Source organism: Panthera uncia, chromosome F1, assembly GCF_023721935.1.
Source record: "Panthera uncia isolate 11264 chromosome F1, Puncia_PCG_1.0, whole genome shotgun sequence".
Taxonomy (NCBI): domain Eukaryota; kingdom Metazoa; phylum Chordata; class Mammalia; order Carnivora; family Felidae; genus Panthera; species Panthera uncia.
Window position 1 is genome coordinate 34,747,370 of NC_064813.1, and position 6,310 is coordinate 34,753,679.

Below are 6,310 nucleotides of genomic sequence, written 5' to 3' on the forward strand. Positions count from 1 at the left end.
ATAAAATCCACATAAGTAAAAGCTCTTTGGGATCTTCGGTAGTTTTTAGGAATATAAAAGGGTCCTGAATCCCAACAGCTTGGGGACAGCTGACTTAGGGAATCTGGGACCACAGCAGACACAACAGCCCAATTCCACACCCTTCCCCAAAGAGTTTATTACCTGAGGCTTCACGTAAATGACACAGTCACAGCAGAAGTGTCATGAATCCCGTATGGAGGAAGCATCGGGCTCTTCACACAAGTAATACAGTTGTGCATCTAAAGCACACATCAAAATATGTGGAGTGTGACAGAGGATTTAGAGTCAGGGGTACGTTTTGGAGATCAAGACCAGAATAAGCAAGATGAAGGGGCATACTCAATTCTATGCTCTCTTAAATAAGGTTTCTGGAGAGAGATGGTGTTTGAGGGGTTCCTTGGTGGGAGGGCATGCCAACCTATGCCTCCTAATACTATTGCAGTCATGTCTCAGATAAAATACAGTAAGAAACCCTCTTCTGTTTGCAAATATCCTAAGGCTTCAAGTATTTCCCTAGGACTAAACTATCACAGCAACCCTCGACCCCATCTCTAGGTCCCAAGCACAGAGCTCCATACCTGGAGAGCACATAATAGATTCATAGTTGGTTTGTAAGGGGAAACTTATTTCCATGACTTTCAACTTCTCGCCATTACAACTACACACACTGCTCGCATCTTAGTGCCCTCTAGTGTTGGTGCTGGCCATGAGAATTCAGAGTGATTTAATGCTCCTCTGAGTCAAGGAATTAGATGTTGATTTGAGAAGAATAATGCAAAGAGAATTGAGGTCAGATTCCACCTTTGCCATTGACTATTTCAAGTGCCTGGGAAAGTCACTTTCTTCTCAGGGCCTCAGTTTGCCCATCCATAAAATGAGAGGAATGGGTTATATAATGGCTAAGGTCCTTCTTCTGATACTCTGTGACACAGGACATTTTAAACACTCCAAGAATCGTGGGGGATTTGGTTAACAACATCCTGCCTGGATGAGTGCTGAGTAGTAATGAGACTGATTTTTCAAAATGGAAAAGCTAAATGGGAATAAGCATGTAGTTTGTGAGGGTAGCTATTTCCCCAAGGGAATTCATCCTCTACTTTCTGTGAGATGGGAGACAAAGGTAGCCAGTTATAACTACAAAAAGTTTAGGAAGCACATACTCAGTCACTCAACAAATATTTAGCAATAACCTTGGATGTGCCCAGCATTCTGCTAAGTACTAGGCAAACAATGGTGATCAAAAACAGACACGAGTCCTGCCCTGTGGAGGACAGTCTAATGGCAAGTATGGAGCCCAAGAAATGGCCACAAAGCCACATGTATAATTATAAACTGCCATAAGTACCATAAAGGAAAGGAGCAAGATGTTCTAAGAAGATATACCCAGAAGATCCAGCTGAAAATAAGTTAAAACTCATCTGAGGAAGTAACATCTGAACTGATAACTGAAGGATGAAGGGAAGGGAATGAACAATCCATAAAGGGGAAACTACATGTGCAAAGGCCCTGCAGTAGGAGAGAAAGCATGGACTATTTGAAAACAAAAAAACAAAAAGAGGAAAGCCAATGAGGCTGGAGGGCAGGGGCAGTGGGGAGCGCTGAAAGTCGAGGCAGAAGGAGGGTCAGATGATAAAGGAGTCCTAGACAGCGTGAAGAATACAGGTCCTTGTTTTACTAAGAAAGAGAAAGTGGAAGCCATGGAAGGTGTAAGCAGAAGGAGAATCATGATCAGATTGCTATTTGCAAATAATCACTCTGCCTACAAGGTGGAGAACAGAGAATCCATCGGAGAACGGATATTGGAATTTGAATTAGGCATTTATTTTAGAGCCCAGGAGAGACAAGATGGCCGTTTGAATCAGACAGTTGTTTCTGCTGCTGCTGGAAATGGAGAAAAGTGAGCAGATTAGGAAGATGTTTGTGAGGAAAAGTTAAGAGCACCTGATAATAGATTGGTCAAAACTTGGCGAGGGAGAGAGAGGAACCAGCAAGTTATTTTTAGGTTTCTGGCTTGTGTGTGGGGTTAGAGGGTCATGTCACTCGCTGCGTTAGGGAACACTAGGTGAAGGGGAGGCCAGAGAAGGAAGATGGCTTCAGTCTCATATACAGAATCAACTGTATAAATTGGGGGCCCAGTGCAAAGTGAAAATATGGGGCCACTTGTTCAATAATCGCTAGGCATCTCAAAGCAGTAACAGCTGACTGTTTGGGACCTGTGTCCAGACCATGGGACCCTGTGCAACTACAGAGTTGTTCTACACTAGGACTGCTAATAACTACCCTAGTACTCTATTAACTACACCAGTTATTCTAGGTAGTCATACAAACGGATCAGAAACAGCTGTGTCCTCTGGGGGGCAAAGTCTCCAACACCTGGTGTCCCGGCCCCTGTGCACCAAATTTCTCATGTGAGAAGTTACAGATCACAGTGTCTGTCCCCTAAGGAAAATCCAAATTGCTTGATTTGGCGCCCCAGTTGCACAAAGGGGAACTCCACGTTGGCTGTCCAGAGATCAGCCCTTCCGCTGTGGTTTGCAGCGTCTGTGGGCCAGGCTCCTAGGACGGGCACCCGATACAGTTTGCATAACCCTTGCTTGATTTGCCCCAGGGGCCAGCCCTACTCAGGCTCCTTTGAAACTTCTGATCCACCTGGTCCATATTCTGAAGCACCCCAGTCGCAAGGCCAAAGTCAGAGAAGCCCAGAGGAGGACAGTGCCACAGAGCCCTGTCCCCTGCGACCCCCGCCCAGCACAACTTGGGGTTGTGCTGTCAGCCTTTGTGCTGTTGACCAGGCCTGTTGCAGCATAGCAGCTGAGGAAGCTTCTGTCCGGGATGCTAAGGAAGGTTATTCAAGGGAATACTAGAAATCTCAAGCTGGGGAAAGCATTGTGCATACTAGATGTCCCAAATAAGAAGAAATGAAACTCCCATTATCAGCCTTAAAATAATAACTACTAATGGGTGAGTGGAAGCCAAGCCCCAAGGGGATTCTTCATCAGAATAGCCATTCCCCTGTCCCGGGTGGGCACCATCCCCCCGTTCTCTGCCTGTATCACCAACCTGCCTGCTCCCTCCCGAGTGGCTCTGGTTGCCAGGCAAGCTAGTTGAACCCTGAGTCCAGCAAGCCTACATTCTTAGCCTTCCATCTGTGGCTCCAATGGAGGCCCACAGGGCTGTTATAAAATTTCGGCAAGACGCAGAGCAACATTACCAGGAAGGCTTCCATTTTGCTGTTAGGGTAGCTGGAAGATGATTCCTTATGAGTTCTTGTGCTCTTAGATGGGACCTCAAAATCTATTTACATAGCACCCAACACATACACACACACACACACACTAGCAGTGTTTGCCTGCCTGGACCCCTCTGCAGCTAAAGTGGTGAAACTCACCGAGGGGAGCTTTTTGGAAAGATTGTTAGGATCTTCTGGGCTGACATGCCTTTGGACCTTTGGGCTTTACCCACCTCCCTTCTCCCCAACATCTTGCAACAACAGAGAGGAGAGGAGGAAGGAGAGAAAAAGCAGGTTCTAGATGATGTGGGTGCTGAACCGGCCCCAGACTGCCTGCCTCTGACTTCATGTTAAATGAAACCAAAGAAATAATATCCTTTTCTTTTTTAAGCCACGATTAATCAGATTTTCTTTCATTTTCAGCTGAATACAGAAATTGGGGAATATTCTGGAGGAGGGGCGGAAAAGGGGAGGTATTTCCTCTCCCACAATATTCCTCTGATTCTCCCAGAGAGTCCTCACTGGGAAAAGTCATTTAAATTCAATTTAATAAGCATTTATCAGACCCCTGCCATGCATCTGGACTTAAGGGAAGATTGGACTCAGGCCATTCGCCCTCATGGAGCTCATGGTGATCAGTGGCCTTTGGGTCCTCATGAACTCCACAGAACCAAATGGTGCCCAGACTGACACTTCATCATCCATAGTTGCCCACTCTCTCCCTTCCTCCCCTACATGGGCTCTTCTCGTACTAAAACCAAACTCAAACTCCTATAACATGCAGACTGTTGACCTTTATGTCTCAGATGTGACTGTGAGTTTGAGACTTGTCCCAGTGGATCCTAACGACTTCTCAAATGAATGGATACCTTCATGGCCTTGAGAAATAGAATGATGCCTACTTTTTTTATGTTTATTTATTTATTTAATCATTCATTTATTTATTTTGAGAGAAAGAGACAAACAGAGCATGAGTGAGAGAGGAGCAGAGGGAGAGGAGGACACAGAATCTGAAGCAGGCTCTGGGCTCCGAGCTGTCAGCACAGAGCCCGGCACGGGGCTTGAGCCCCCAAACTGCGAGATCACGACCTGAGCCAAAGTCTGACGCTCAACCAACTGAGCTGCCCAGGTGCCCCAAATGATGCCTATTTTTATTGTTCTTATTGTTTTGTCCACGTAAAAGCAAGGGCTCTTAACTTTTCCCAAAATATTCATACCCATTTTCTCCTATCAGTTTGACGTCGACCCTCTATGTTGATAGAAAATATATTGGCATCTCCATTTGTTAATTAAGGAACTGCATCCAAAAACTTGCTATGGTTATCCTCAATCATTTAGATTCTGAAGTTTTGAAATGAGAGAGGACAATGATTTCAAATGAGTAGGGGAAAGATCAACTATTCAGCAAATGGCTTGAGGTAATTGCCTATGCGTTCCAAAAGAAATAAAGAAGTCAGAGCCTAAACCTAACCCTACCTCATGGATTATGGATTAAAGAAATGGATCAAGAGTCAGTGTTTGACTCTTGATTTCGGCTCAGGCCATGATCTCACGGTTCGTGAGTTCGAGCCCCACTTCAGGCTCTGTGCTGACAGCGTGAAGCCTGCTTGGGATTCTCGGTCTCCCTCTCTCTCTGCCCCTCTCATGCTCGTGCTCTCTCTCTCTCTCTCTCTCTCTCTCAAAATAAGTAAATTAAATAAAAATAAAAGAAAGATAGAAATGGCTTTGCCTACCTTCCCCCTGCCATCCTGTGCATGTGTGTGTGTATGCGTGTGTGTGTGTATCTCAAATTATAAGAAGAAATTGTAAAAGATGCTGGACTGCCTCTCTGAGTTGCTTTCCTATCCTTCTGAGAGCCCAGACTGGCCTCCTGCACGTTACTTCCTGCAGCCCTGGTATAGGCTCATCATGTACTCTGCTATGCCCAACACAACACAGAAAAGAGAAAGCTGTATGGCCAGGAGCCTTCTTCCCTGGACCAGACCCTGTGCAGGGAGAGGGGCTATGAGAGGGGCCTCATAGCCTTGCCTGGGGTTTGACTCCTCTGACCTGACTCTTCCACCATGCTGAATCTGCACCCAGAACACCCACTCAGAGAGGCAGTCAGCAATATGGGCTAAAGCAGGCACGGTCCAGAAAACCCGGAAGGGAAGAGTGGAGGAGAAGGGTAGGAGGGGGTGAAAACTCAGCTCCTGACTTCTTTGCTTCCTGGCAGCAAAATTCAGTACTCCAAAGCCCAGTATAAATCAGCAGGAGCCAAAATTCCTGCATGAGCTCCACCCTTTACTCCCTTCACTATTCTTAGGTTTTTGCACTGATACGCCCCAAAGTGTTGGGAGGAGAGGCCGCAGCCTCCTGATCTTGCACAAGGTACATCCACAGGTTGGGCATGGACCCCCTCGTTTCTTTCCCTTGGACTCACTCCAGACTGGCCTGGCCCCAGTATGTCTGCCCTATTTGCTCTGCCACAGTGACCTCCTCCACTGGAGCAGACTCAGGAGGTGTCCCGGGTGCCACCTGAGGTGTCGCGAGCGCAGATGCGGGAGGGCCAAGGCATAACAGAAACACTGGAGACACCCTATATCTGAGTCCACTTGTGACTCCCCCAAGCCCCTCATGTGTAGCCCAAAGGCTGCTGGCGGGCAGGAGGGCAAGTACTGCTTCTACCTTGGGACAGAAGGGATATAGACATAGGGAAGCCAAGTGACTTTCCCTGGTTTTAAAGAGAGACAGAACCAGGGAGAGCCCAGGCCTCCTGCCCACCCAGGTCAGTGGTCTTCCTCATTACTATCTTCACCGGGGAGGTGGGAAAAGCCCCTGTAGAAGGACAAGATCAAGGCATATCAAAAGACTTTCCAGATATCCGAAGAAGCGATGTCACTACCCCTGTCCTTCCCTTATTAGAGGCAGAGCAACCTTCCTCACTACGTCTGGCCACCCTACCTGCTTACCCTCAAAACCCCACATGTGCAAGTCAAAGATAAGGCGGCTAAGACTTCTTTGGAAGGCAGGGGAAAGGAGAGTAGAGAAAGGAAAAGGGCCTGCTGTCCCAGTCTTCAT